General features: G+C 43.2%; 1 protein-coding gene across 1 annotated transcript in view; it reads right to left on the bottom strand.

Annotated features, from left to right (window-relative positions):
• The window catches only part of SORCS1 (sortilin related VPS10 domain containing receptor 1), a 410,485-nt gene that overhangs the window by 142,429 nt on the left and 255,606 nt on the right, over positions 1–12,450 (bottom strand). The gene's annotated exons all lie outside the window — the stretch shown is intronic.

Genomic DNA, 12,450 nt, shown 5'->3' on the forward strand with positions numbered 1-12,450 from the left:
TCTGTGAGAGTTCAAACAGCAAAAGAGATGGAAAATGTTCCTGTGACTTTGTTTTAGTTCCTTCATTAAGCTTCCAAATCCATAGGACGAGCTTCCTTGAACATAGCATGTCCAAGGTGTGATAGGGTCATTCACCCATCCTTTGTATTGCAATGTTCCTTGATGGTCCATCTGATTTGAAAGCTCTTCTTGGCTGGGAACAAGGTAAAATCAAAAAAGTTTGGAAAAAGGCAAAATGTTTCTACACCTCTACCCCGATATAACGCTGTCCTTGGGAGCCAAAAAATCTTACCGCGTTATAGGTGAAACCGCATTATATCGAACTTGCTTTGATCTGCCGGAGTGCGCAGTCCCGCCCCCCTGGAGCGCTGCTTTACCGCGTTATATCCGAATTTGTGTTATATCGGGTTGCGTTATATCGGGGTAGAGGTGTATTTGAAATGACTTTTTTTTCTAAATTTCCTTCAATTTTATATTAAAAAAAAACCCTTAAGGAAAAAAAGCTTGAAATTGAAACAATTTTTGTTCAGCCCAAAATAACTATTTTTTCTCCCCAGAACTGTCACTGAACCCCCAAATTGGCTTTTTGCACAGCTCTGGTCCTGGGACCTCATCTTGGGGATCACGGTCCTAGGCAAGCCTCCTAAAGGTAGCCTACCACTCCATCAGTCTTGAGAGGCTTCTTCTCCAAGAGCCCCCGTGATGTGGAAATCTGTCACTGTTCCTTTTTAATATCCACAAACAATCCTTAGGGATTACAATGAGATCACATGGGCTGCAAGGCCTCATGCTTCAGTATTTAAATCAATCAATCAATCTCTGAGTATTAAGGATTAGGCTGAGGACTCCATGGGGGGAAACTTTCCCACATCCCACAAACTTTCCCACTGGGGCGGGGGGTTCTGACACCTTCTGCTGAAGCATCTGGTGTTGACCCTGTCAGAGACAGGATACTGGATTAGATGAATCACGGGTCTGATCCAGTCTGGCAGACTTTGTATGCTAATGAGGACATACAGCTCTGTACATTGATTTCATCCTGTGGATGTGGGAGATGGGAGTTTAGAGAAAGAACAGCTGGCTTAAACTGAATCCAGGAAGTGACATGATACTAACTGGAAGAGATGAATATGTGGAGGAGCTGGTAGGCACCACAATTTTGCCTCTACTGAGGACATTTCTCCTAAAAAAGTTATACCAATGCACAGTCTCAAGTTGAACTTGATTTATCACTGACCTCAGAGAATCAAATAATAGCAGTCACACAAAGCAACTTCTCTCACCTCCATCTTCCAGGAAGTCTTCACTCATTCCTCTCAGATATAGCCCTGACCACAATAATCCAGACATTCATAATGCCATCCCGAATTTACAAAAAAATAAAAATAAAAAAAATCCCTCTATCTTGACCTAGCCAAAAATACCTTGCTCAGATCTGGATCGGAACTTCCCCAAAAGAACTGAGATATGTGGTCCCAGGGTTGGGTCAAACCCACCTCTAATTCCTTCATGGAAATCCTACAGCATGTTAATCTTCATGCCCATTTCTTCAGATCGCCCTAATTCTTTCCCCTTCGTGTGTGAGCTGCTTAAAGCTATTCACGTTCCAAGTGCCTTCCCCACCCCCAAGAGAATCTATTCAGAAAACGGTCATTGCATTTTTACCACAGATTTCTCATTGTGTCTCTCTATGTGAGACTATAAAGAGCTTTTACAGTTACTTTCCTCTCCATATGTGGCACAATGTTGCACAAGGCACCATACGGACACATGTAACAATCTCTGAAGCATTGTTAAGCTTAAAGTGTAAACATAACAAAGTCAAACTGAACGCAGAAGCGGCTGCCTCAAGCTGGAACGGTATAATTCAAATAAAATCAGCCCGTTCCTGCTACTAACCCCCATTCATTTATACTGAATAAGTCTATTACTGGTATATTGCACATTATTAGCACCACAGGTGTATTTGAAGGAATTCAGCTCCTTTCATTAATGTTTTAGTCATTATTCTTAGTGTCCATCTGGGTACTATTCAAATATTGTTCATGTGTGAAGGAGTCTACCTGGGAGTGATCCAATACCTCCAGGAAGGCAGAGGATAGCAGGACAGATTTCACATTTGTCTCTCTTGATCCGTTCCTCTCGTCTATGGGGCCCTCCTTTTATTCAAAGCTGCTGAAGAGCAATCAAGGGAAAACAAGGTTCTCCTCCCTGCAATCTGGATTTCTTTATCTTTCTATGCCTCCAGGAAAACAGGTTGCTGTTGACTTCCTGTTGCGTGAATGGGTCAAATTGAGGGCCACGTTGTGGCTCAGCTTGTACAATGAGTGTGGGGACATGAAGCATCCCTTGATAACCTGGTGCTGGCAACATGTACCGCAGGTTGAAGCATGATGGGGAAACCAGGCTATGCAGAGAGGATATATGCCCCTTACACGGAGAAGGGGCAGGAGTGGGTGGAGTTTTGGAGCCACACCTCCTGCCAGCACACTAGCTAGTGTGGTTACACGAACGTGCCAAAGGAAGTTAGCTACACCTGATATAGGCCTGGAAAAGGGCAGCTAGAGACGGGGAGCTAGATTGGGAAGCAGGATATGATTCAGAGATTCCCAATCTGCTCCAGGGGCAGTGCAGAGCTGCACTGCCCGTTGATTGGGGCTTGTGGCAAAGCCAAGACTCCTCCCCAAGTGAGGGGAGGTATGCAATCAGGTCACTGTCTATTGTCTGGCTCTCAGTGTCCTGACAAGCTACCTGGGATGCAAGCAATTTTCTCTGAGAAATTCCTCCCAGCAGGAGGTGCAAGATTCTGGAGTAGAGAAGAATCGTTTCAGGTTCACAAGATAATTCTTGGTCCACAATAGTTCAGCACGGCGTCACTTAGCAGTTGCATTGCTGGAGCCTGTGTGAAGTTTCCTCCCTGTACTGAATATAGTACAAAGGTACATCTGGAGCAAACGGTGAAACTGAAGCAGAATTTGGCACGTCCCTGCTTGCACAGCAAGGACTGAGGAGCCACTATAAAGGCACCGGCTTCTGGGCTGACATTTAGTTCTTTCCCCTGTTGTTTACAATCTAACTGCCAGTGCCATACGTGGACACTTAAATGATTTAAATAGTCATGAGAGGAGAAACTAAATACAGCGTTGCAAAATATCAAGCATTTTGAATTGTATCAGTGCATCGGTTACACTGAACATAAGGCATCTGTATATTTAGCAAATAACTGGGTGTTTGTTTATTTAACGCCGATGGGAACAAGTGGAAGTGATAACGCCTTCCGGTATCTATCTTGCAGTCATTCCAAAAGCCACTGAGATTTGCATATCAGTTACTGACTTTCCTTTCCATTTCATTCGGTTTCTGATTCTTCACCAGTATCACGAGGAACCTTGTCCTGGAAGAGTCTCGTATTGTTCAGGGCTAGACGTGGAGAGATTCCCTTTGTGTTTGTGTGCTGGAGGTGGAGTGCTGGCATGTACAGGCAGTTTTACTCTTCTTTTTCCATCCTTCTTCCCTCCTTCTTTCTGGTTCTCCCTTAATAGTCTCCACACATTCTCCTAAGAGGCACATTGGCTGGTTTTCCAACTCCAGCCCAGTGTGAATGGAAGTCTGTTAGAAAGATTTGACTCATGCTTGAAATCCAAAAGCAAATGACTTATAGTCACCACGTTTTTACCAGCACACCTTTAAAACTTATCTGCATAACACACGCCGTACAATTTCAGCTAACAGTTCCTGCAGTGGGGGGAATTATTCTTCCCTCCTATGCAAAGGAACACTACTCAGCCCAGCAACCTGTAGCTGAAATAGATCGTATCGTTTGGAAAGACGTCCAATCTCGATTCAAAGGTTCCAAGTGATGACAAACTTAACACTCCTCTTGGTAAGCCATTCCAATGTGTTGTAAATTTTGTAGCTACTTGCTTAGCAGCCAGGAGCGCTATTTGAAAAAAATAAATTGCACTGCTAGCAAAAAACAAACAAACACCTGCATTCCTGCCAGGGCGCTTTTGTTTTGCTTTGGATTATTTTATGAAAAATCAATTATTTTGGAGGTGGAAGGGAAAGTCTGTCTTTCAATTTTTGTATTTTGCCCCATAAAAATGGCCATTTGCAGGAAAAGAAAATGGCTAATTATCACACAATTCAGGGCAAAAGTTCACTAGTTTCACATACACACAGCTTTTCATTAAAAAAAAAACAATTATTATTTATCATTTGCATAATGGTAGTGCTGGAGGCTCCAGCTGATCTCAGGGTTCCATTGTGACACTGTGTACATAGTAAGAAATAGTGGATGTTCCGAAGAGCTTATAATATAAATAGACAAGATACAAAAGAAAGTGGAGGGAAACAGAGGCACAGATAGTTGAAGTGACTTGCTCAAGGTCACACACAGGCAGTCAGTGACAGAGCTGGGGTTAAAACCCACCCACGGGAGTACACTGCTTCTCAGATGGAAACTTAGTATGTTTTCATGGAAATGTGTGAAAATCTCTAGACATCCGTAGGGCAGTAAAACTTTATGGGAGAGGGGCTATTCCCTCACTGTCTGCACATATGCATCCAAGGATCTCAAAGCAAGTGAACAAACAAATCCCTTATGCTCACACAAGCAGGCTTAAAGGGGACAAGCATTATTGTTTGTACAGACTGTACACTTGAGCAAACTGAGGTATATAGATTTGCCTAAAGACATGCACATCAGTGGCAAAATCAGTGATGAATATTACTCGAGTCCTATCTTACAGCCCCTTGACCACACTCCTACCAAGCAGAGCACCTATGGGGAAAGGTTGATAGAAGTGGATGTGTTTAGTCTACAGAAGAAAAGGCTCGTAGCTGGGGGAAAGGATAACAGGCATCAAATATTTAAATGGTTGTTTTAAAAAAAGATGACAATCAATTGCACATGTCCATAGAGGGTAGGACAAGTAGCAATAGGCTTAGTTTGCAGCAAGGGAAATTTAGATTAGATATTAGGAAAACCTTTCTAACATTAAGGATAGTTAAGCAATGGAACAAGTTATGTAGGGAGGTTGTGGAATCCCTGGATATTTTTAAGAATAGGTTAGACCAACACCTGTCAGGGATGGTCTAGCTATATTTAATCCTGCCTCAGCACAGGGTGGATGAACTAGATCAGTGCTTTTCAACCTTTTTGATACCAGGGACCGGCTTACTGCCTTCCTAAACTGCGTCAGGGAGATCTCAGGGACTGGTGCCCAGTCCATGGACTGGTCACTGAAAAACACTGAACTAGATGACCTCCTGGGGCCCCTTCCAGCCTGACATTGCTATGATTCTATCTTCCTGTTTGGACAGACTGTGCCATCTGCCTGATACTGGATCAGCTGTTTGTTTTTTTCTTATTGTCATTGGTTATTCTTTTATTTCCATCCGCTATTTATTTCCTTTATTTTAAGTTGTTTCCCAACACATTATGCTTAGTGAGGTGTGTAAGAGACTGATGGATGCACTTGGAGGGCATGTTTTATCACAGTTTGTACACCAGTTTATAGCCAAATTAAAAGAAAAATACAATCTGACAGCTTTACCCCTGTAACTAAATTAATGCTGGGCAGCTGACTGACTAGGCAAGAAAGAAAATAAAACAAAGCAACTGCAAGATGAAGGATCTTGATAGCTTTTGCCTGTTCATCCTCAGAACAGCATAAGGATTGGCTATCCAATTGCTGCTCAATTTGCCCCAGAGATTTCAACCCACATTTGAAAAGGATTGAGTGCAAAGGTACGTAAGCCAAATGCCCAGTGCATGGATATAACTTAAGGATACATACATCTGCATGTTTTTGCATGCACGCACACACACACACACCATGCATAAATACACACAGGCTTTTAAAAATATCGGTGAGAGTTCACATATTTTTTAAAAGCCTTCATTTAGCTGGAATAAATTCTTGTGGTCCTCCAAGAATTTCCAAGGCCTTCTGAAACATTCCACATATTTTGGTACCAGGGCAGAACTCCTTCTGCTTTGCAAATACACTATTACCTTTCATGTTTTGCCACAACCGAGGGCATCAGAAATATGCAGGCCTAATGAATAATTTGTTATGTTGATTGAGCTAGGGACTTCATTAAACGTTAGCACACAAACTATATGTTATTTTGTCTTTTCACACCTAATGTTGCCAATAGATCCTCAAAACCCAATGAAACTTTATTCTATATAACTATGTATCTTAATCTTAACTGGAGAAAGTATCACATTATAACAGAGATGCAGGGCTTGATTCTGGTGTAAAGCTGTCAATGGAATTAGAGCAGTGGTTAAGCAGCATAACAGAGAGCAAACTTAATCTCCTTGTTTTTGAATGAGACACTGAGCCCAGTCAAACCCACATCTAAGTCAGCTGCAAAAATTCAGTACATCTCATTTAAGATGGGATGCCTTTCAGAATATGCCTTAGTCAAACACAAGCTACTGGGCTAAATACAGGATTAACTGAGTGAAATTATATGGCTTGTGTTACACATAAAGTCAGATTAAATGATCCTTCTGACTTTAAAATCTATTAATCTCAAAGCTATTAAAAGAGCATGATCAGGTTCACTGCTAGGTTTGATTTAAACACAGGGCCTGGTTCTCCTCTTACTCCAGTTGTACACCAAGGCAATTCCATTCATTCCTTTCTATTCCAGTCTGGTTCTTATACTGCCGCAGTACATGAGGTCGGTGGAGTTGCTCCTGATTTACACTGGTGTCAGAGGAGAATCAGGCCCCAGAGAAGCCAGTAAAGCTCGGTTTAAAATAATAGGAGAACACAGCTGATACCCTCTTTTCCTGACAATGGTGGACATCCCCTGTGCTGAGCATTATCACCAGACATGTGAGCTACTGATGTTCTATTAGGCGGTTATAGGAACTTAAGTGATGTCTGGGCCTTGTTCTGCCCCCACTTCCCACAGGGGTGAATTAGACCCAAAGAGACCACAATCCACTGTTTTCCTTCATATTTTAACAGCTGGCCTGCTCTCTGTGCACACCCTTGCTTCTCTGACATATATCGGTTTACACAGGCGAGCGATTCTTCTGTCCCCCCGACTCTGAACTCCACTGTTCCCACTTGAATGCATGATGGATTCACATCTGTAAATCCACTCCCCATTACTGTTAGTGGGTGCGACCGGAGCAAATCCCGCTTGCTCATTGACCAAACGGCTTCCCTTCCTCATGGGCCCTGCAAGAGTTTACCAACCCTTATTTTATGTTCTCTCTGCACTGTGGATTATTTCCCCCTTTGAATGAACAAATAAACACAAGTCTAACACATGGAGATGCGGCCTACGTAAAACGTGTCCCCTTCCAGCTCTTGATGGAAAGACAACTGGTGATTTCAATGGGCTTTGGATCAGGACCTAGAGGACCTCAAAAAGTCCACTATCACAATTGGTGCTAATTAGCAGTCTCACCTATACAGTGATAAGCCTCTCTGCTGACAAGACTGAGATACTGCTCATCTTTCAAAGCAAACCATTCAGTCAATGGGTTAAGGCACATGGCTGGGGCAATGTGTGGGAAGCTTTGTTCACATTGTTCTATAAATAGAGAGTTCTATGTATCTACTTAAAGAGCACCCATCACCTTCGTATCTGAGCACCTCTTTCCTTAAGGAATTTATCTTCAGCACCTCTAGGAGGAAGGTAAGTGTTACGATTCCAGTTTTACACATGGGGAACAAAGGAAGAGAGAGAGATTAAGTGATTTGCCCAAGGTTACAGAGGAAGTTTGTTGCCCACTAGAAAGAGAACCCTGATCTCCTGAATCTAAGTCCAGTGCCTTTACAACATGACCAAATTTCCATCTCCAAGGCTCTCCATTTGGTACTTTTCCCCCAGGGACTAAACTCGCTTTTAAAAGAACAGACAGCTGAAATCACATATTAAGGAAATTCAATAAAAATATTTTCATTTAGAGATGCCTCATTGGCAGAGACTGTCCCCTTTAACCTGGTTGTCTTGATTTCACGATCCCATTTAGAACATCAAAGGAACAACAGGGAATCTAGGAGGACCAATTTAAAACAGCTTCTCCACCACTGCTGGTGCTGCTCAACACTTGAGTGCATTTAGACATTTCTTCTGAGCTGTGCAATTAGGACTCTACATTTCCCCCCACATCACTTACACCTCCCGGTCCCACCTGCATTTCATCACTCCAAAGAGCTCAGCGATTCAGGGATGAGTATTAGTCATTGTCTCTGTGTGGCTGACCCATCTGAACAGGGGAAGGAGACTCTGCATGAAGTGGAGGCTCTTATTTTCCAGCCCCTAATTACACCGCAAACCACTATTTAAGACTATATAGCAAAAAGAAACAGGTAACACGCCCACAAAACAGCCTCTTACCGTAGGAGACAGCTGATTAAACCCACCATAATTAAAACGTACAACGAGCTTGTGTGTCCCTAGCACTGTTTTACTGTATCTGGAGTTTTCTTCTGATAGGTAACTTTTCTTATTCAGAAAATGGAGAATCACATACTGGCTCTGCGATTATGTGGTGGGGGTTCACCACGGAGCGACTGTACTTTCAGCTGGAAAAATGAATGTAATCATAGAGCAGTTGGAGCAGGCAGCAGCTGGTTTTCTGATACTCTCTCTAAAATCTGTCAAGTTAATGTGTGTAAAAGGCACTGGATTGTCAGCCCTGGAAACTAAAGTCCTCTGCCCAGAGAAGAGTCACAGCATGAGCGGTGTAAGCTCCCCCACAGTGCCCAGGCAGTCTACCTAAGTCTTCAACTGGAGGAAATGCCTCCAGGGGAGGAATGGTTCAGTGTCCATGTTAATTCAGTCTCCTTTCCTGTTCATTCTCCAGGTTCCTTGAAGCCTTGGTCTCTCTTCTGCAACCAGGGTGCAAATGAATGTGACTACCGATTGGGGTTTTGTGATGCCAGGAACCTGTCTACTAGAAAACAAACTCGGACGGCAAATTTAGTTCAAGTTGGCCACCACGCAGCTGTCTACATTTTGGGTTGCTAGGGGAACTCTTGGTCAATAATAACCTTATGCTAGATTGCAACTAATGACTATTGGGGTTCTCTCGTCATTACTACAGCCTTAGCACAAGGTCTCAAAAGACCAAGTGACAGTCATGTGTTGTGAACTACTCCGTGACTTCCATAGTAATAAATATAAAAACCTGCAGGATCACAGTTACTCCAGGCCAAATTCTGCCTGGAGAAATGAAACCACCAGGGACCATGTCTGCTCAGCCACAGGGAGAACTTGACCCTTTAGTTTTATTTATTCCAAGTTGATTTATACTTTGTGCTTATCAGTTACCCTCAAAGGGGCTGATCCAAAGCCCACTGAGGTCAAGGGAAACACTCCAATAGGGTTAGGATCAGGACCCAAGGCCGTAGTTCACCCCTATGCAGGGTATAGGACATTGCTAAGTCCCACATAAGCTCCATTTCTGAGGCCTTTAAGTGGGACCTAAGTGGCTTTGTGCCAGCCCTCTGCATAGAGTTGTAACTCATCCTAGGTAACATAATATTCTAATCGCCAATAATGATCACATTCACTACTCTCTGAAATATTGTTTAGATAAAGCTCCTTCAAGCAGCCTCCCACATAAAACCCAGATAAACTTGGCCATCCTGACCAACCCCATCATCCCATCTAACCTCTCAGGGCCCTCCAAAAAGCCTGAGTTCATATTTTCAGGCAGTTTTGTGGCCCTGTAAAATAAAGCAATATCAATTACTCATGGAATAACTGAGTAGAGATCATTTGCCTGCTGGAACTAGGAAATTATGTCTCCAGCTGTCTGGCTTTGTCCCCTTATGGGGCTGCGCACCATAAATCCAGTGAAACTTAGTTATAAATTGTCTAACTCAGGATCTTCACTGACCTTGGCAGGCTGGCTAAAGCACCAACAGACATTTATATTCCTCCCATCCCCTATTTCAAAATGGGAAATTCACTACTACAAGCAGCATTGATCTTCATCAATTATTAGTGTATTACAATGATGCAATTCCTTTCATCTCAAAGGGCCCAACATGCTTAACATGCTAGAGGCCAAATCCTGTCCTCATTTGCACCTGTGCAATGACTTCAGTGGTGTTTTTTGGCCATAAATATGGGCAGAATTTTGGCTCTTCCTATTTTACATATACAGTATCCAGGAATCATTTCAGTTCCCACTAGAATGAAACCTTGGATGGAACATGGCTGCAGCACACACTATAACAACAATTTAAGACAAGAGTCAAGTGAGGAACACCGTATCGGATTGAGACTACAGAGGAAATTTAGGTAGGCAGAATAGATTTACTCAAATTTTAATTTTGTATGGACATTAGGCTACAACCTTGGAAGGAGATTGGTTTTCTGGTTAAGCACAGGTCTTAACTTCTATTCCCAATATTCCCTTAAGCTTCATTAGTGACCTTAGGCAAGTCATTTAGCAACCCTAAGGACTCGTCTACATGTGAAATGCTACAGCGGTAGGTAGGTCGACACTACCTACACTGATGGGAGGGGCTCTCCTGTCAGTGTAAGTAACCCACCTCCACCTTGACGTAGCTCTGTCTACACAGCAACTTAAGTCGGCTTAACTACGTCGCTCAAGGAGATGGATTTTTCACACCCCAGAGCTATGTAGCTAGGTCAGTGTAAACCAGCCCCAAGACACCATTTCCTCAAGCTCACAATAATAATATATACCTACATATATCATACAAGTATTGGGAGGATTAATTCTTTTATGTTTGGAAACCACATTGAAAGTCTTGAATGGAAGGTGCTTATGATGGGCTATGTACCCCACACAATCCCTGAATGGGTTACTGTGGATGTGAAAATCCAGTTCTGTTCCCTGGCTGCATCTGGAGGGAAAGCCAGGCTTGACTGATCATGAAGCCCAAGTGGGCAGGAGCAGGCTGGTTGTTATAATGAGAGGAAGTTTGTAGCAGAAGGGGGCTGCAGGTCGGGAGTCTGCAGTCACTCTTTGGAAACGGAGAAGTGGTGAGGAGGACATCCAGGGTGGAGAATAAGCACTAGGATTCCAGCCCTGAAAGAAGGATCAACCCAGAGACGTTGCATGGAAGAAAGCCTGAGAGAGGCTGGGTCGGAAGAAGCCCAGGGAAATAGCAGCAAGGGATGGGACACTGCAAACCTAGGCTGACAGTAAGGGTCCCTGGGCTGAACCCAGTGTAAGAAGGGCCTGGCTTCCCCTATCAGTCACTGGCAAAGTGGCATGAGCCCAGAACCAGAGGCCAGAGACCTGACACAAGGTCTCGGAATTAACCGTTGGACTTTTGTTTCTTGAACTTTGTTACCCCAACAGGGGCAGACATTAATATCGTGACCGGGGTGGAGGGCCAAGGTACAGAGCAGAGACCACCACAGCGAAGGAGTGACTTTCAGCAGGGGTTGCCAGAGTGAAAGTCAGCTGCTGTGCCACACCTGGCCACAAGGAGATGCTCCTGTGGTGAGAGAACACAGGAATGTAAAGCTCTACATTACATTGAGATTTAGATTGGCACACCAATCTGAACAAGCACTGTCTGTCAAGGTGTCCAATTTTAAATATTTATCAGGCCCAAGTTTAGTGATTACTGATGCCTTCATTTTTCAGAAATTACTGGGAGAATCAGGCCCCTTTAAGGGGTCTCAAGTTGATCCAAAAATTGAGGTATCCAAAAGTACTAGATCAGGGGTAGGCAACCTATGGCATGGGTGCCAAAGGCGGCACGCGAGCTGATTTTCAGTGGCATTCACACTGCCCAGGTCCTGGCCACCGGTCTGGGGGACTCTGCATTTTAATTTAATTTTAAATGAAGCTTCTTAAACATTTTTAAAACCTTATTTACTTTACATACAACAATAGTTTAGTTATATATTATAGACTTATAGAAAGAGACCTTCTAAAAACGTTAAAATGTATTACTGGCACGCGAAACCTTAAATGAGAGTGAATAAATGAAGACTCGGCACACCACTTCTGAAAGGCTGCTGACCCCTGCACTAGATGCTTTTGAAACGTTTGGGCATGTTTCTGTAGCCATGACATGATCTGCACCAACAGAAGCAGACTCCAAAAGGAATTCAATTCACTTATTTTCTTCCTTGGACAATCATCATCTGGTTTATAATGTGCCAACCAGGCAGGAGCAAGAAGAACTGTATGTTATTCTGAAGCAAGGATGGTATCACCATTTGTTTTGAGGGCCAAGAAATACATCCATATTGTGTACCATTATCCAAGTACTTATACTGAACAGCTTCACACATTATTAAGGCTACTGTCCTGGCAACAACATTAGTTAAAAAGAAGAGAACACAATGAAGGATCTAATCTGGAGCCAAACCCTAAACCCATTTTCCATGTTTGGGGGCACAACCCTGTTCCCCTCAAACAACTCCCCACCATTAATGATCATTGAGGGTGCAAATGTTACCAAACTTGACATG

The sequence above is a fragment of the Terrapene carolina genome, unplaced genomic scaffold (genome assembly GCF_002925995.2).
Source record: "Terrapene carolina triunguis isolate 2854851 unplaced genomic scaffold, T_m_triunguis-2.0 Scaffold95, whole genome shotgun sequence".
Classification (NCBI taxonomy): Eukaryota; Metazoa; Chordata; order Testudines; family Emydidae; genus Terrapene; species Terrapene triunguis.